Genomic DNA, 20492 nt, shown 5'->3' with positions numbered 1-20492 from the left:
AGACTATGATTTGATAACCCTGCGTCCAGAAGAATCAAATGTTACACCGTTATTTTTGTCTCATAATTGGGTGATGCTTAGTAAATTATGCTTTAAAACCCCAACTAGAAGAACCTCTCCAATTGTTAAATTAGATAACTTACCAATGATACCAATATTAATGATTCTTCTGTTGTTATTTTCACCATAGGAGACAAAGTGTCATTTCTTAGGAGTGAAAGAGGATAACTAAGTTATATCTTCGGTCATGTGCTTTGAACAGTCTCTATTAAGATTCCACTTAGCGTTTGATATTGTAAAGCACTCATACACAAAAAACTTAGGTATTTAGTTTAGGTATCCAAACCATTTTGGCTCTCTTAATGTTAGTTGGATAAGTATTTCCACTGTATTTTTTATGAGGATTATATTCACATAAATATGCAGTATACATGTTTTTAATTTTGCGTTTATAATGATTTTTATAAAAGTATCAATAACGATGAGAATATTTTCTTTCATGATTTTTATTAGTAAAATAAAATAGATTATTATGGTAATTTCTCTTGCACTAATTTTATTTAAAGGTTTTTCATTTAAGAGTTTATTGAGCATGGCAAATTTCATCAAGCTCTTAACATTTTTATCAGGTTCCTAACCTAGGTTGGATTTATTATATGATTCTATTTGATTTCCATGAAGGGGGTTTAAGTTGTCTCTTTCTTTAGTTGAATCTTTAAAGTGTGTTTTCGCAAATATTTGTTTTCATTTTTTAAAATATCACATTGAATTAACTTGCTAGATTCATCTAATACTTCGTGATAATGAGAAGAGATTTAAGCTAAAATACTTTGTGTTTATTTAAGATTTTTCACTTCTTCCAATAGGTGTCCATTTTCAAATTCAAGGGAAGAAATTGTTTGTCTAGAAGTGGATACAAGTTGTCTTAACTTACTTGTTTCTTTATTTAACTTCTTGCAAATACGAAATAAGTAATGATATGAAAACTGGGAAGTTACCACATTCTCTTCATGATTTGCCACGAGACATATGTTAGCTTCTCCATCATCTAAGGAGTCCATGTTATTGTCATCTCAGACAGTGTAAGCTTTCTTTTCTTCCTTGTGGGGTTTCTTAAACTTCTTCTCATTCTTATTTTACGGGAAATTTGGTGTTATATGTCATTTCTCTCCATATTGGAAGCATATCAGAGTGAATGGTGGTCTTCCTTTGTTCTTTTGCACCTCTAATTGTTTTTCACATTTCATGAATCCTCACCAATGGTGTCATTTCTTCAACTTTGAGAGCTAATGTCTTCTTCTTGTCACCTTCTTCATCACCTGCAACTTTCTTCGGCTCTACATCATGTTCCTACAATTTACTGACGAGAGTAGCCAAGTCCATGGGTGACAAATTACTAAATTCATAAAGTACAATGACTTTGGGTTTCCAACTGTAGTTTAGGCCTCTAAGTAATTTTACAACCAAGTCCTCGTTTTGAAAAACTTTTTCAAGGGCTATCATGGGAGATTAACTATGTGGATAAAGCGTTTTTGGATATCACAAATATTTTCTTTATGTTTCATTTGGAAGAGTTCATATTCATGAGCAAATGTGTTCATCATTTTCCTCTTTACCTCGGTAGTACCTTCACGAGTAATTTGGAGGGTCTCACATTTCTTTAGCAGTCTGTTGTGCGAAACAAACAAAAAGTCATCAAGACTGAGAGCGGAAGTGATGATAGTTTTAGCTTTCAAACTGAATTATACTTTTTCCATTTCCTATTTGGTCCAATCATCTTCCTTTTTGTTTATCACAACATCATTAACTTTATGTCTGGGAACAAATGGATCATTTTTCATAGCCTTCAATATTTCATAACCCAACCATTCTATGGAGATTCTCATCCTCTCTTTCCATAACCCATGCCTTTTTCCATTAAAGGATGGGGATTTGTAAAGTGAATTGCTTGAAGTTATTTCCTTTCTCTTGAGACATTTAGTCTTGAACATGAGTTAGGCTTTCATTCCACTTGTTGAACAAGTGACTCCAACTCCAAGAGGGAGAGTAAATTGTGTAGTTAAAAAATTGGGATTAATTTTAAAATTTATTTTAATTTGAAAAAAAAATTATGTTAGTGCAAAGATAAATTAGAAAAAAATAGAAAGAATAAATTAGAGAGGAAATAAAATTAAACAACATAAATAAAAGAGATAGGGATAGAGAGATTGCACCACAATTTGTATAGGTTCAGCCTAACCACTTGGCCTACTTCTCCCCCCAATAATTTCTTCTTAAGAGTTCCACTAAAATAATGTCTTGAGATTTTATGGATATGCCTATGAACCTTATTACAATATATTTGATATCTTACATAGGCTAATCCCTAGAACCAAATGGAGATTTTGACGACTAAGCTCACAAACCAAACAAATAATCTACCAGCTAATATCAAGAACCAAGTAGATATTTACCGAGTAATATCAAGTACAAAACACAAATTTTACAAAGACAGTCTCAAGAACCAAAGATATCAAATGAAGAATCGGTCTCTTGTTGAATAAAACTTCAACATGAAAACCATCACAACCAAAAGCATAAATGCTTCAAAAACATTTTAGTATGTGTATCTGTGAGAGTTGCCTTATCATCTTAGGAGATACTCTTATACTTTTACAATACAATTATCACTCAGACACATGACTAGGTGAGCTTTCACACTTCCTCTCTTTCACAACCTTGAAGCTTTAATATTCCTTGCTAGATTCACCATTTATTTGACACTTCATATGGGAATTGACTTCTTATATATGATGAGATTTAATATAGCTTATATGATATATATTATCCCTAGAGGTTGCTTGATCAGAGATCCTCCAAGACTCCACTGAATGCTGCTTGACATTAGGTGTTGTCATCATCAAAACCACCAAAGATCATCTGTTTGTAGATGATTGTATCTGCAAGCACATAGCTCCACAAATCGTTTCTTACGTGGCGAGTCATTCCACCTTCTAGATTTCGTGAGGAACCTCTTTGACTTTCTCCGCCATTTTTTCTTTCGTCTTCTTGGGTATACTAGGATAATATACCCTTATTTATTTGATGACATATTTGAGATGAATGCAGTTGTCCGTGTTGTCTTTGTGGTTCATGTGGAAGCGAAATTTTTTTGACTTGTCTATCCTAGTAGATTCTTTAATAGGGTGAGGGTATCTTACCCCGACCTCTTTGAATTTGGTGTTAAAATACCCTTGTAAAATATTTTCACTTGAGGTGTTAAGAGCGGGGCAAGATGAGAATATGGCTTGTGCCCCTCAATTTGCATTTATGTCCCCGACATCTTGGCACATTTTATCTCCAGGCCAACCATTTATTGGGTTCCCCCAACCCTTTGTTTCTTTCTACATCTTAGACCAATATATTCTCCGCATACTTAATATATGGTTGGGCTTTTGTGAGGAAGTCACTCATGCTCCCCGTGTACTATGGCCATAACTTCTCATGGAACATGCAATATGTTGTCAAACCTTTCTTGAAGATCCAACATTTCAGCCCAGCGTTGGATCTGCCTACTTTTGCTACAACTTTCGTGAATCGGTCAATATAATCTAAAAGGGTTTCCATCTTATTTTAGTGAATCCCACTGAGGATAACTATTATTTTTTGTAGTCATTTATTTATGAATTACTTTGTGAATTCATCACATAACTTTCTCCAAAAATCGATAAACCTACATTATAGGGTCTTAAACCACATCATAGTTGCTCACGTGAGAGTTAGCATGAATATTTTTCATTTCACTATGCTCTTGGCATGGTGTCTTTGTGCTTAATGGTATCGTCTAGATCCCTAGTCTTGTCATAATTGTCTAGCTTCAACGGTTTTTTTGTTGAATAATTTAGTCAATGATATGTTTTAAGAACGAGTTCTTCTAACGGTGAGAGGGTCATGGTGCTTGGCATCTTTCCCGCACTTATTTTATGGATGGTATAACGTGGATATTTTAGGGAGGACATCTTCGGGTAGGGTGTGACCACCAATTTTGCCTCCCGAACTATGAGTAGGATAGTTACAAGCTTGATGTGTTATGGTACGAATGTTGGATCAAAATTGGTTTTCCCATATCCCTAAGGGTTTTGATGATAACAAAGTATTTAAAGAACAATTAGGTATACTAATGTTTGCTCAAGTGTGTAGAACCATAGACTGGAATTTCATATATAATCCAAGTATTGGTTATGACTCTAAACATTCAATGAGAAGCTTTAAGATCAAAATATGACGTATCAGAAGCTGAAGACCAGACTCTGAAGAAGTCATCTTCTGAAGAGGTCAACATCTGAAGATCAGGGTATGAGGGAGTCAACCTTTGAAGATCAGACTTTGGAGAAGTCTACTTCTGATGATCATAACCTGAGCTAGTCAAAACGTAAGGACTAAGGTGACTGATAGGTCATTGTTCATCTCTGAACATACTTTGTCACGTGAAGACCTATACTTTATATTCTTCATAGAGTATGAGGGGATACAAATAGTATTTCCTTTTGTAGAAAAGGATTTTCAAACTAGATTTCACCTAACCTGATGGTTTGGTGAAACATACCAACGTCTTTTTTAAAGCTTCTCAAAATACTCTACCATACTGCATCGTCAACGACTCTTTTTATTCTCAATTTAAGGAGCTAAATTACTTAAAGATATACACACGTAAAAAGGCCAATGAACAACGATTGACAAAAAAGAGAAGTTACTCTATCAAAGATAAACACAAGTTAAACTTAGGATCTCTTATCCTCGTATATCTTAGAAATCCTTAGGTCTAAAAGAGTCTAATTATTATGTATTCTTTATACACCTCTGATTGTATATCAAGTGTATGTTCCCTACAATCATTTATCTGCCAGGTAGATTGTAAGAAGTCTCTTACTAAGAGTTTGAGCATTGGACATCTCTTGCTTGTGTGCTTGAGCAAATGAAGTCTTTTGCTTGTGTGTTTGAGCAAAGGAAGTCTCTTGATTTTGTGCTTGAGAAAAAGAAGTATCTTAGTTGATGTTTGAGCAAAGGAAGTTTCTTGCTTGTGTGCTTGATAAAATTGTAATCTTGTGTGATTATATTAAAATCTCTTTTAAGTACAAGGGGGCTGGCTTACTCTCGAGTTGTAAGAAGAACCAGGATAACTCTGTGTGTTATTCTTCTTTCTTGCATTTTATATCCGTTGCCTACCTCTGAATAAATCAGATTCGAGAACCTTGTGTTTAGAATCTGACTTAAGAGTTTAAAGAGAAGGGAAAAACCAACATAATTCAACCCCCTTTCTTGTATTTTTCTCACCTTCAGTTGGCATCAGAGCAGGGTTGAACAGTGGTATAGAAAAGAACTTGAGAAAAACATATTGAATCATGTTTTGCATATTTGAATATGAGAGTGTTACTCCTACTCCTCATGATGCTATAAATCATGATCATAGCAATATAGAAAATAAAAACTATACAACTAGACCTCTAACATTCAGTGGAGACTATACTGAGTTTGAATGGTGGAAGATCAATATGTATACTCATATCATATGCCTTTATGATTAGTTGTGGGATATTCTAATAGATGACATTGATATTCCAGTAAATGGAGTTCAAATAGTGTCTGATAGAAAAGCTCTCACACTAGCTCACAAAAAGGTGTATACAAAACATCATAGAGTTAGAGGCATCTTGGTTGATGTTTTACCTTATTTTGAGTACATTAAAATCATTAATAATTCTACAGCTAAAACCATTTTCAAATCCCTATGTGCTATCTATGAAGGAAATCAACAAGTTCAAGATGCTAAGGCTAACCTTTTAGTTAAGCAATATGAGTTTTTCAGAGTGAAGAAGAATGAAGACATTAAAACCATGTTTTCAAGGTTTCAAGTTCTTATATTTGGACTTCAGGTTCTGAACAAGAGATAAACTATATTTGATCATGTTAAGAAGATTCTTAGGAGTCTTTCTATAAGATACAGACCTAAAGTGACAGTTATACAGGAGGCTAAAGACTTAAACACATTAAGTCTTGAAAGTCTTATCAGTAATATGCCATGATATGGAGCTCAATGGAGATGAACCTGTCAAAAAATCAAATCCTCTAGCTTAGAAATCTATAGCTAAAACTGCAAAGGCTTATCAAGTCTAGGAGTCTGAAGAAACTTCTCATGTAAAAGGTTATGAAGATGACTCAGATAATGAGGAAATGACCTTCATCGTTAAAAAGTTTTAGAATTTGGCAAGGAAGAACAAGACATTCTCTGGAAGAAGCAATGGCTTCAGAGGATCTAGCTTCAGAGAAAAGAAGGACAACTAGTAAGGATGCTTCAACTGCAAGAAGCCTAGTCACTTTATTGCTGAATGTCTTTAGATATAAAAAGACAAGTCCAAAAAGGAAGCTTTTAGAAAGATATCTTCAAGAAAAAACTCAAGAAAAGTCTCATGGAAATATGGGATAAACTTGACAACTAGGAAGACTCTGAAAAGGATGAAGAGCAAGACAACCTTGCACGGATGGCTCTTACATCTTCAGAAGCCAAAATTGACTCAGATTCAGGCTTAGGGTCTGAGGAAGAGGATGAGGTATTTTTAAAACTATCTCATTCTGATTTAGTTACTTTTATTCAAGATCTCATGGGGAGACGTCAAGAGAAATCCATACACATGAAAATATTGAAAAAACAAGATGATCTTTTGAAAGAAGAATTAAATGTTGTTCAAAATAAAAATGATGCTCTATAAAAGGATCATATTGCTATAGTAAAATAAGTGTTTGATAAACCTCTTGATAAGCATGAAATGGCTCTTCAAGAGTTTATCATAAATGGCTTCAACATGACTAAACTTGCTTCCATGATTTATGGAGTAAGTAGAAGCAAAGGGGAATATCTTGATTACTCACGAAAATATTGTAATCCAAGGTTTGAGACCTTGAGTAAACCAACAAACCCTTCCTCTTCAAGCTCTTCTCAGAAAAGGCTTGACTCTTATTTTGTACTTGCTGCTCAAAGAAAAGGTTATAAATCAGTCAGAACCTAAAGTTACTGAGTTAAAGGTTCTGAAAATACCATAGCGTAAGACTCTAAAGTCAAAGGTTCTGAAAAATCCAGAACCTAAGATAAAAGGAGCTAAGGTTTTGAAAGGATCAGTGATCGCTCGACTGGGTGAGTCGAGAATGGGATACAAACTGCAAGTGCACAGTTCTATCGCGTAGTTTTAAAAGATATCGATCCCACAGGGACTTATGAATCGATATACCGTCATCTAAGGTTACTACGTAAATCTAAGGTGAAAATGTTTGATTGTTTGGGGAAAAACTAAGATCTAAACTAATATCTAGATTAAATATCAATAAAACGGATATCGGTATGTAGTTCGTCAAAACTAGGGAATCAAGTCTTTGTCGGTTTCTTGGTTTTAAAATGAATCGTTTCGGTTAACTTCATTGGTTAAAGGTTCTATCTCAAACTCTCGCTCTGTTGAATAAACCATGATTTTATATTAATGTTGCTGTCACTTATAATTAAGTCAAAAACCATATTTTGAAAACAATAAAGTTGCAGAAACTCCTTTTAAGAAAATACTGACCGTTTTAAACACCCTTATCTCAAACTCTCGCTCTGTTGACTTAGGTTATATAATTAAATCCAAATGCTTAACTCTCGTCCTCACATCCAATCTTTAAAAATACTTTTTGGAAAAGGTCAGAATTTAATTAACTCTAAAACTTGCTCTCGCCCTGATCTAGAATTAATGCCTAACTTACACTGTCCAGTTAAAATCTCAAACTCTCGCTCTATTGATTTTAACTTCTTTATGTCTTTTACTTTTGTAAAAAATCTTGTTATTAAACCTGTAAGTTGAAACCGTAAAAAGATTGATTTTGATTTTAAGTTTAAATAGACCGACTCAGTCTTGATCCCTTATTCTGCTTACTTTACATACCGATACCTAGGCAAATTAGCCAGACATGCTAAATAAATAAGAATTTATATCATGCATAAACAAACTCATTCCAGGCAGGCAATATGAATAAACAATAGAATAAAACATTAAAAATTAAATAACAATTAAAGAACCTGAATGCGTAATACAATGGTCTTGAACACTCCACCACAAGCCGGTAGGATTTGTTCTTGGATTCTTCAATTAGACAGTAAATTAAATCAAGGAAATAAAACTGGAATATAACGTAAGGTTAAATCCGGTATAAAGTTGCACAATAGTTTCCGGTGTAGAAACTATTATGCGAAAAATATCTAAAAGCTAAAACTGGAAAGGTAAATTTGCAAGGGAAAAAGAATGTAAATCTTGCAAAAGAAATAAATAAAATAAACAATGCTAAGTTGCTGGAAAGGAAGAAAAATAAGCAAAGGCGTGAAAAGAAAATTTGGCAGAGCTTCGGCAAACTGAGCGTGCAAAAACTGAGACTTTTTTTAGGTTTGTGAGATGGCTATTTATAATAGCCTTGGTAGCTGCCTTCCGTTTCCCACGAGTCTTCAGCATGGCTAAATACACGGCGTGGGCATAGGACACGAACTCTCTCAACGTTCTTCTTCAATTCTTCTGAGAGCGTGACTTGCGCCAAAAAGCTAGTGGAATGGTGTGACGCTCGTCACACCATGTGTGACGCTCGTCACAGGGATGCTTCTAGTGTGACGCTCGTCACAACCCTTGTGACGCCCGTCACAGGCACAACGTGCGCTTTCTTTTGGGCTGGGCTTGGTCTTTGATATTTGTTTCCTTTTTACTCCTTTCTACACCTCCTTTTCTTCCCTTTTTCACTTTTGCTTCAAAATGGATACCTGACATAAATAGAAAAGAAATACTGCATAATATCTGATAAAATGGGATAAATTAAAGTAAATGATAATATAATCTAATTGAATTAAGTCTTCAAATGTGATATAATTTCATGTTATCAAACTCCCCCATACTTAAATCTTTGCTTGTCTCAAGCAAAATTCAGTATAGAACTTGTTAAAAGTTTTAGCCAGATGAAATTTCAAAGCACACATCAATTCGTACTAGGTTGCAAATGGATTTTTGTTTAGGAGGACTCGAGTTTAATCTTGACATCAACAACTACCGTTACAACTTAGATAACCCTACTTTATGCCAATCAGTTCAAGTACCCTATGATAGCTATCCTGGTTCCTTTAGTCTTATTTCACCCGTTTTCATTCTAGCGAAATCACATTAAGCCCTTTATCTTTTCGCGCACATAGTGGAGTAACCGGTTAGTGATTATGATCCGCTTTTAGCTAGAAGTTCTGGTACATAAGTCGGATAACTTCATCATTCAGCCCATTGCAAATTGCGGGGGATCGAACCGTAGTCCGCCCTACCAAGTTCAGCACCAGATACCTACTGAACCAACTCATAATGGGTCTTTCGTATTGTGCTTTTGCATGATCTGCAACCTTTAGATTAAATGATCTGGTAAGGATCACCTAATTTAATTAGTGCATTTCTTGATATATTTATATATCTTAGGTTACTTTGGGGATCATTCACTTATATTCATCGGCCCTCCACGTAGTTTGCTATTAAGATGGTGCTGACTTCTGTATAAACTACTTGGGGTTGCCATAGAACTAAAAGTTCAAGGAATCGGTATAATAGGTACTTATCCTGCTTTAACATATTGAGGTTCTCGGAGCGTTGTTATGGTAATGATTTTGTTTTGATTTCACTCAAATTTTATAAAGTAAGCAACCTTTATACTTATTGGGTGTGTTAAAAAAAATTTTGTTATGGCTCAAGAAAATTGAGGGGAATAGATAATAGAAAAAGCACAATACTTGGTAGCGTATTTTAATGTTTCATTTTGCTTATGATCATTTTTAGTCTGCAGTTTTAATGTATTGTGCACGCTTACTTGCTTTGTATAATAATAATAGGTAACAACAGTAGAGCATAATAGCCATTGCATAATAAAATTAACTAAACAGCTTCAATAAAAATGATCATAATGTATTACAGGGAAGGAAAACAATGAAATGAAATAGAAATAAACATGAATTCAAATAACATTAATGAAAAATCTAGCCTAAAACTAAATAACTTAGAAAGAAAAATAACTAAATTCCATCTATCTTCGGATCTCTGGCCGGAGGAGCAAAAGAGTTAACATGATGCCGTAACATACGTAACTGACTTGCCGTGCTGCTCATGTATTCTAGGATTTCAAGTCTCAAGCTGTGGAAATCTTCCCTGAGGGCGTCTTGTTCTGACATCAAGGCTTCAATGACGGTTTTAATATCTGTTCCTGGCATATGATGTCGGAGATCAGGCATGGCTGATTCTTCGGTCAGGGCAGGCTGAGGGGGAGGATCAATATCATAGTAGCCGGAAGGTGTCTGAGGGTCAGATTCAGCAAGAGAGGTATGGTCAACATAGTGCTCATAGTCATCACAAATCTCATAGTCCTGGATGGATTCAGTGGATCCAGCAGGAGTTGGGGTTTCATTCAGATTATAGAGCCAGTTCCTTTGATTGTGAACACTAGTTCTAGGATCGGGCATGGTGAATAGGCAGAGAACCTGGTTATCAATAATAAGCTCGAACTCATCAGACCCTATGTTTGCTATAAACATAGTGTTGAAGAGGAAAGGTATACTCATAGTAGTAATGCCACAAAAAGGGCTAAGGTCAAGCATAGGCTGACGTAATCCAATAGCATTACCTATCATAGTGATCAAACCGCCTATTCTAATGGGTGCTCGCTCATCCTGGATAAGGTGGTCCAAATTAGCTAACATAAAAGTAGCACCGTTTACTGGACGGTTCTGGGAAGCACAAAATATGATGAAGAGTTCATCACGTGAAACTGAAGTACTATTTGGCTTCTTCCCAAATAAAGTGTGGGTCAGGATCTTATGGAAATAGCGAAAAGCCGGGTTATGTATGTTTCCAGAGAGAAACTCATGTTCCTCGGGCTCATCATTTCCAGTCAGCTTACCCCAAAAGTGTTCAAGCTCTCTATATTCAAAAAGTTCTTCCTGGCTTACAGTGAATGTATCAAAGGAGGTAGGAAAACCCAAAAGGTCGGTGAAGTCTCTAATATTAAATTGGTACTCCATATTGAACATTCTGAACTGGATAAAACCTCTGCTAATTCCTTTTCCATGGCTAGGTAGATAGATTAATGAACTAAGGAATTCTAGTGTGAGTCTCCGGTAGGTGGTGAAATGTCTCAGGATAGGGGAGGTCTCCCATCCTATCTGATTCAGCAAAAACAGGACACTCTGTCTCAGTCCAAGGGCAGTCATAGCCCAATCATCAGCATATAAACTAGGTAGCATCTCTCTAGCGGCTAGTTCTTCAAACTTTCGTTTCTGAGCCATTCCTCTGAACTTGATACCCATACGATCAGAATGTCCCATCTGGTTAGTGTTAGCTAGAGAAAAGAAACATGAGTTTAAGTCAGGATTTGGCCAAATGCCGAAAGAAGAAAAGAATTATTATTATTATATATATATATATATATATATATATATTTTTTTTCTTTTTGAATAAATCAATAATGAATACTAAATAGAAATTAAAAGAAATAATTAAGAGAAAAATAGGGAATTGATAATAATAATAGAATAATAAAATAACAAATTAATTTGTGGGTTGTCTCCCACTAAGCGCTTTGTTTAAATGTCGCAAGCTCGACAAAAAAACTGTTAAATATAGTCTATGAGTCCTGGGGGCGTTTCGTCTAAGTGTAGAATCTGCGAATCCTCGTTGGTTTCCGCATAGTGATAATGTTTCAGACGTTGCCCGTTTACGGTGAACGGTTCTGTAGATTGTCCTTTTATTTCTACCGCTCCACTGGGAAAGATTTTAGTGATATGAAAAGGTCCTGACCATCTGGATCGTAGTTTTCCCGGGAATAACTTTAGTCTAGAGTTAAATAAAAGTACTGCGTCGCCTTGCTTGAAGATTTTCCTTGATATACGCTTGTCATGCCATTGTTTTGTTCTTTCTTTATAGATTTTGGCATTTTCATAGGCGTCTCTTCTGAGTTCCTCTAATTCGTTTATGTCAAGGATTCTCTTTTCACCGGCGGCTTTATAATTCAAATTTAAATTTCTAATAGCCCAATAGGCTTTATGTTCTAATTCTACCGGGAGGTGACAGGATTTTCCATAAATGAGCTTAAATGGGGTCGTCCCTATGGGAGTTTTATAAGCAGTTCGGTATGCCCACAAAGCTTCTGGTAATTTCAATGACCAATCTTTCCTTGAAGTGGCGACCGTTTTTTCTAGTATTTGCTTGATTTCTCTGTTAGATACTTCCACTTGTCCACTGGTTTGAGGGTGGTAAGGTGTTGCTATCCTATGTCTCACTCCATATTTAAGTAGTAGTTTTTCGAGTACCTTGGATATAAAGTGTGATCCACCATCACTGACTACTATTCTTGGGATGCCAAATCTCGGAAATATTATATTTTTAAAGAGTCTAGTTACTACTCGGGTGTCATTTGTTGGAGAAGCTATAGCTTCGATCCATTTTGATACGTAGTCAACTGCCACGAGTATGTATTTGTTACCGAAAGAGGATGGGAAAGGTCCCATGAAGTCTATCCCCCACACGTCAAAAATCTCTACTTCCAAAATACCTTTTTGTGGCATCTCGTCACGTCTAGATATGTTTCCCGTGCGTTGACATCTGTCACACTCCTTAATAGCCGCATGTACGTCCTTCCATATAGTTGGCCAATAAAAGCCAGCTTGTAGGATTTTAGAGCAGGTCTTGGATGTACTTGTGTGTCCGCCATAAGGCGCAGAGTGACAGTGTTGGATTATATTTTCTACCTCTTCTTCGGGTATACATCGACGGAAAATACCATCGGGGCCTCTTTTGAAAAGTAAGGGATCATCCCAGTAATAGTGTTTTATGTCGTGGAAGAATCGTTTCTTCTGCTGGTAAGATAAAGTAGGTGGAACTATTCCGGCAGCTAAATAATTGACTAGATCAGCGTACCATGGTATGATAGATATAGCTAAGGTGGTTTCTACTTGCATGTCGGAGTTGTTCTCTTCCAAAGTAGCTATAAGTTTATCATACGAGAAATCATCATTAATGGATGTTCTTTCTGGTTCAAGGTTCTCAAGTCTAGAGAGATGGTCTGCTACTACGTTTTCAGTTCCTTTCTTGTCCTTGATTTCTAAGTCGAATTCTTGCAGTAACAAGATCCATCTTAGGAGTCTAGGTTTAGCATCCTTTTTTGTTAAAAGGTACCTGATAGCAGCGTGATCAGTGTAAACTATTATTTTGGCTCCTACCAGGTAAGAACGAAATTTATCTAGCGCAAATACCACTGCTAGGAGTTCTTTCTCGGTTGTGGCATAATTCATCTGTGCTTCATCCAGGGTTCTGCTAGCGTAATATATAACGTGAAGCTTTTTATCCTTTCTTTGTCCTAAAACAGCACCTACAGCATAATCACTGGCATCGCACATTATTTCGAATGGTTCATTCCAGTCTGGTGTCTGCATAATGGGTGCGGAGATCAATGCTTGTTTAAGAGTTTGAAATGCTTTTAAACAGTTATCGTCGAATATGAATTCAGCATCTTTCATCAACAGTCCGGTTAAGGGTTTAGTTATCTTAGAGAAGTCTTTGATGAATCGTCGGTAAAAACCGGCGTGTCCTAAAAAGCTTCGTACTTCTCTCACAGTTCTTGGGGGTTGAAGATTTTCGATTACCTCTATTTTGGCTTTGTCTACTTCAATTCCTCTGTTCGAGATGATGTGTCCTAAAACAATGCCTTCTTGTACCATAAAGTGGCACTTTTCCCAATTAAGTACTAAGTTTACTTTTACACATCGTTCCAGAACTCTTTCCAGGTTTTCAAGGCATTCTTCGAAACTTTGTCCGTATACAGAAAAGTCATCCATAAATACTTCCATGATGTTTTCGAGAAAGTCGGCGAATATTGCCATCATGCATCTTTGAAAAGTTGCAGGGGCATTACACAGACCAAACGGCATTCGTCTATACGCGAAGGTACCAAGAGGGCATGTGAATGTTGTCTTTTCTTGGTCATCAGGGTGAATTGGTATTTGAAAGAAGCCTGAATAACCGTCTAAATAACAGAAATGTGAATGTTTAGCTAATCGTTCTAACATCTGGTCAATGAATGGTAAAGGGAAATGATCTTTTCGGGTTGCTTTGTTTAGTTTCCTATAATCAATGCACATTCTCCATCCCGATTCGATTCGTTTAGTTATAGTTTCTCCTTTTTCGTTTTCAATAACGGTTATGCCTCCTTTCTTTGGTACAACGTGTACAGGACTAACCCATTTGCTATCAGATATAGGATATATAATACCTGCTTCTAATAACTTGGTTATTTCTTTCTTTACTACCTCACTTAGGATCGGATTCAGTCTTCTCTGGTGTTCCCTAGAGGTTTTACAGTCTTCTTCTAACATGATGCGGTGCATACAAATAGAAGGGCTTATTCCTTTGAGATCGGTGATGTGGTATCCTAGTGCGGTTGGATATTTTCTTAAGATATGTAGGAGTTTTTCTGTTTCGAGTCTTCCTAGATCTGCATTAACTATCACAGGTCGTTCAAGTTCTAAGTCTAGGAATTCATATCTCAGATTTTTGGGAAGTGTTTTCAAATCAGGGGTTGGTTTGTTAAGACACTGCGTAGGATCCGGTGTTATTGCTAGGCATTGTTTAGATTTGTCCTCTAAAAGATAGTCTGATGATTTGTCTTCTCCTGACTCTGCTTCTTTTATGCATTCATCGATGATATCCATGAAGTAACATGTATCTTCTATTGCAGGTGCTTTCAAGAATTGGGAAAGAATGAATTCAATTTTCTCTTCACCTACTTCGAAGGTGAGTCGTCCTCGTTTTACGTCTATGATTGCACCGGCAGTTGCTAAGAATGGTCTTCCTAGTATAATAGGTGTCGTATCATCTTCTCTAATGTCCATAATTGTGAAGTCAGTGGGAATGTAAAACTGACCTATGCGTACGGGAACGTTTTCAAGGATTCCTACAGGATATTTGATGGAACGATCTGCTAATTGCACAGACATTTTGGTCGGTCTTAATTCTCCCATTTCTAGTTTCTTACATATGGATAAAGGCATAACGCTAATTCCGGCTCCTAAATCGCATAAGGCTTTGTCGATGACAAATTTTCCTATGTGACAGGGTATAGAGAAACTACCCGGATCCTTGAGTTTAGGGGGCATGTTTTGGATTATAGCGCTACATTCGGCAGGGAGTGTAACGGTTTCGCTATCCTCAAGTTTCCTCTTATTAGAAAGAATTTCTTTTAAGAATTTAGCATATGAGGGCATCTGCGTGATAGCTTCGGTAAACGGAATTGTAACGTTTAATTGTTTAAGGAGATCAACAAATTTTCTAAATTGGCCTACATCTTTGGTTTTAACAAGCCTTTGAGGGTAAGGTATAGGTGGTTTGTAAGGTGGTGGAGGTACATAAGGTTCCTTCTTTTCTAGGGTTTCCTTATTACTCTCTTCCTTTTCCTTAGGTTCACTTTCCTCAGTAGATTTCTTAGGGTTTTGGTTTTCTATCCTTGGGTCAGACGGTCCTTCCACTTCCGTTCCACTTCTCAATATAATTGCATGAGCTTGGCTTCTCGGATTGGGTTGGGGCTGTCCAGGGAATGTACCAGTTGGTGCAGCAGTAGGTGCTTGTTGTTGAGCTACTTGAGATATTTGCGTTTCTAGCATTTTGTTATGGGTAGCCAGGGCATCTACTTTGCTTGCTAGTTGTTTTAGTTGTTCGCCAGTGTGTATGTTCTGGTTTAAGAAATCTTTATTGGTTTGTTGTTGGGAAGCTATAAAGTTTTCCATCATGATTTCCAAGTTGGATTTTCTAGGGGTATTATTGTTAGGATTCGGTTTCTGATATCCTGGAGATATAGATGGGGCTTGATTTGGAGACTGTCCAGGTGCGTATAAAGCATTATTACTCTTATATGAGAAGTTTGGATGGTTCTTCCAATTTGGGTTATAGGTATTCGAATAGGGGCTTCCTTGAGCATAGTTTACTTGCTCTGCTTGGATTCCAGTCAAGAGTTGACATTCCGCAGGAGTGTGGCCTTGGATTCCACAGACCTCGCAATTCTGAGTTATAGCAACCACGGCGGCTGGAGGTGATACGTTTAAACTTTCAATTTTCTGGACCAAAGCATCCACTTTTGCATTGACGTGATCAAGGTTACTTATCTCGTACATGCCAGTTTTCGGTTGAGGTTTTTCCACATTCGTTCGTTCGGTTCCCCACTGATAGTGGTTTTGGGCCATGCTCTCGATAAGTTGGTAAGCATCAGCGTAAGGTTTGTTCATTAGTGCACCACCTGCAGCGGCGTCTATTGTTAACCTTGTATTGTATAAGAGACCATTATAAAATGTGTGAATTACTAACCAGTCTTCCAAACCATGGTGTGGGCAAAGTCTCATCATGTCTTTGTATCTTTCCCATGCTTCGAAAAGAGACTCGTTGTCTTTCTGTTTAAATCCGTTTATCTGGGCTCTTAACATAGCTGTTTTGCTTGGCGGAAAATATCGGGCAAGAAAAACTTTCTTCAACTCGTTCCATGTGGTGACTGAGTTGGAAGGGAGAGATTGAAGCCATCTTCTAGCGCTATCTCTTAATGAGAAAGGAAAAAGACGAAGTCGAATCGCCTCTGAAGTGACACCATTAGCTTTAACAGTATCAGCGTATTGAACAAATACGGATAAATGAAGGTTTGGATCTTCGGTAAGATTTCCAGAGAATTGGTTCTGTTGCACAGCCTGCAACAACGAAGGTTTAAGTTCAAAGTTGTTTGCTTCGATTGCGGGCGGAGCAATACTTGAATGCGGTTCATCTTGCGATGGAGCGACGTAATCTCTAAGAGCACGAGCTGGTTCTGCCATCTCGGTTAAAGAAGGAAAAATGTTTTTGAAATCTGGAAGGTTTATAGGAGGGAGATTGTTTTCAGCACGATATTCCCGAATTCGTCGTAAGACTCGGAGATATAGTTCAATATCGTTGATTCGTAAATAGAGCGGTTCGCCTTGAGAGCGAGTGTGTGGCATACAAATCAACGAAAGAAAGAAAATAGAAGAAAAAGAAACCTTAGTCTCTACAGCGTAACGGAAGAGTTACGATATCGATTGAATAAAAGTCCCCGGCAACGGCGCCAAAAACTTGATCGCTCGACTGGGTGAGTCGAGAATGGGATACAAACTGCAAGTGCACAGTTCTATCGCGTAGTTTTAAAAGATATCGATCCCACAGGGACTTATGAATCGATATACCGTCATCTAAGGTTACTACGTAAATCTAAGGTGAAAATGTTTGATTGTTTGGGGAAAAACTAAGATCTAAACTAATATCTAGATTAAATATCAATAAAACGGATATCGGTATGTAGTTCGTCAAAACTAGGGAATCAAGTCTTTGTCGGTTTCTTGGTTTTAAAATGAATCGTTTCGGTTAACTTCATTGGTTAAAGGTTCTATCTCAAACTCTCGCTCTGTTGAATAAACCATGATTTTATATTAATGTTGCTGTCACTTATAATTAAGTCAAAAACCATATTTTGAAAACAATAAAGTTGCAGAAACTCCTTTTAAGAAAATACTGACCGTTTTAAACACCCTTATCTCAAACTCTCGCTCTGTTGACTTAGGTTATATAATTAAATCCAAATGCTTAACTCTCGTCCTCACATCCAATCTTTAAAAATACTTTTTGGAAAAGGTCAGAATTTAATTAACTCTAAAACTTGCTCTCGCCCTGATCTAGAATTAATGCCTAACTTACACTGTCCAGTTAAAATCTCAAACTCTCGCTCTATTGATTTTAACTTCTTTATGTCTTTTACTTTTGTAAAAAATCTTGTTATTAAACCTGTAAGTTGAAACCGTAAAAAGATTGATTTTGATTTTAAGTTTAAATAGACCGACTCAGTCTTGATCCCTTATTCTGCTTACTTTACATACCGATACCTAGGCAAATTAGCCAGACATGCTAAATAAATAAGAATTTATATCATGCATAAACAAACTCATTCCAGGCAGGCAATATGAATAAACAATAGAATAAAACATTAAAAATTAAATAACAATTAAAGAACCTGAATGCGTAATACAATGGTCTTGAACACTCCACCACAAGCCGGTAGGATTTGTTCTTGGATTCTTCAATTAGACAGTAAATTAAATCAAGGAAATAAAACTGGAATATAACGTAAGGTTAAATCCGGTATAAAGTTGCACAATAGTTTCCGGTGTAGAAACTATTATGCGAAAAATATCTAAAAGCTAAAACTGGAAAGGTAAATTTGCAAGGGAAAAAGAATGTAAATCTTGCAAAAGAAATAAATAAAATAAACAATGCTAAGTTGCTGGAAAGGAAGAAAAATAAGCAAAGGCGTGAAAAGAAAATTTGGCAGAGCTTCGGCAAACTGAGCGTGCAAAAACTGAGACTTTTTTTAGGTTTGTGAGATGGCTATTTATAATAGCCTTAGTAGCTGCCTTCCGTTTCCCACGAGTCTTCAGCATGGCTAAATACACGGCGTGGGCATAGGACACGAACTCTCTCAACGTTCTTCTTCAATTCTTCTGAGAGCGTGACTTGCGCCAAAAAGCTAGTGGAATGGTGTGACGCTCGTCACACCATGTGTGACGCTCGTCACAGGGATGCTTCTAGTGTGACGCTCGTCACAACCCTTGTGACGCCCGTCACAGGCACAACGTGCGCTTTCTTTTGGGCTGGGCTTGGTCTTTGATATTTGTTTCCTTTTTACTCCTTTCTACACCTCCTTTTCTTCCCTTTTTCACTTTTGCTTCAAAATGGATACCTGACATAAATAGAAAAGAAATACTGCATAATATCTGATAAAATGGGATAAATTAAAGTAAATGATAATATAATCTAATTGAATTAAGTCTTCAAATGTGATATAATTTCATGTTATCAATCAGAACCTAAGGTCAAGATTAATTCAAGACAACAAACTTTTAAATCAAAAGTCTTGAATAATCCTAACCTTATCATATGAAAGCAAAGGTACATGACAAGAAGAAACTTGTCAGAACTAACCATAAAGGAACCATACGATTATGGGTACCTAAATCTCAAATTTTCTTTGCTACAGATATGCTTCAAGGGAGAAGCAGAGCAATAATCATGGTACCTGGATAGTGGCTGCTCACGACATATGACAAGAGAAAAGGTTATGTTACAAACCCTAAATCTAAAAGAGGGAGGAACTATGGGATTTGGAGGAAACCAGGAAGGAAAGATCACTGGATTGGGTATTATTGGTAACTCCTCTATTTCAATTAATAATGTTTGGCTTGTAGATGGACTTAAACATAACCTACTGAGCATTAGTCAATTTTGTGACAGAGGTTATGAAGTCATGTTTAATAAGAATAATTGAATAGTCATGAATGAACTTGGAAAGTCCATAGTGTTCAAAGGTAAGAGAAAGGGAAATGTTTATAAAATTAAATTTTCCGAATTGGTTGATTAGAAGATACTTTTCCTTCTATCAGTGAGTGATGAGAAGTGGATCTGGCACAGAAGGTTAGGTCATGCTAACTGGAGATTAATCTCTAAAATTAGCAAGTTGAAACTTGTTAAGGATTCCCAGATCTCAATTATCACTCAGATTCTCTTTATGAAGCATGCCAAGTAGGGAAAATCAGCAAAACTTCTTTCGAAACTAAAAATATTGTCTCTAACTCTAGACCCTTAGAACTGCTTCACATTGATTTGTTTGGTCTTATTAGTACTACATCAATCAATGAGAAGAAATATGGTCTAGTAATTATTGATGACTATAGAAGATGGACTTGGGTTAAATTCCTAATAACCAAGGATGAATCATATGATGTGTTCAACATCTCCTACATACAAGTACAAATTGAAAAAGAAACCAAAATTTTAAAGGTGATAAGTGATCATGGTGGTGAATTTGAAATTGAGTCATTTGAATTATTTTGTGAAAAACATGGAATTCTCCATGAGTTCTCTTCTCCTAGAAATCCACAGAAAAATGGAGTTGTAGAGAGAAAGAACATATCTTTATAAGAAATGCCCAGAACCATGATTCATGAAAACAACTTACCTAAGTACTTATGGGAGGAAGCTGTAAACATAACATGTTATGCTCAAAATAGAATCTATATCAAACATATTCTAAATAAGACATCATATGAAATGTTCAAGGGAAGAAAGCTAAGCATCTCTTATTTTTATCATTTTGGATGTACTTGTTACATTCTAAACAACAAAGTCCATCTGAAGAAATTTGGTGTTAAAGCTTAGAAGGGTATCTTTTTAGGATACTCTGAACACTCTAAAGCATACGAAGTGTATAACTCTAAAACCAATATGGTTAAAGAGTCAATACACATTAAATTTGATAACAAATAGTCTGACAATAAAATGCAAGAGCTAGTTCATTTTTTTTAGAAATTTGTGTATCTGAAGACCCCCTAC

General features: G+C 36.3%; 1 pseudogene; it reads left to right on the top strand.

Moving 5' to 3' along the window:
• The first annotated feature begins 16427 nt into the window (after positions 1 to 16427).
• Positions 16428 to 16527, top strand: LOC127077151 (uncharacterized; annotated as a pseudogene).
• The last annotated feature ends 3965 nt before the right edge of the window (positions 16528 to 20492 follow it).

Source organism: Lathyrus oleraceus, chromosome 4, assembly GCF_024323335.1.
Source record: "Lathyrus oleraceus cultivar Zhongwan6 chromosome 4, CAAS_Psat_ZW6_1.0, whole genome shotgun sequence".
Lineage (NCBI taxonomy): Eukaryota > Viridiplantae > Streptophyta > Magnoliopsida > Fabales > Fabaceae > Lathyrus > Lathyrus oleraceus.
Note: the sequence above shows the minus strand (reverse complement) of the source record. Positions and strands in the feature narration are given on the sequence as shown.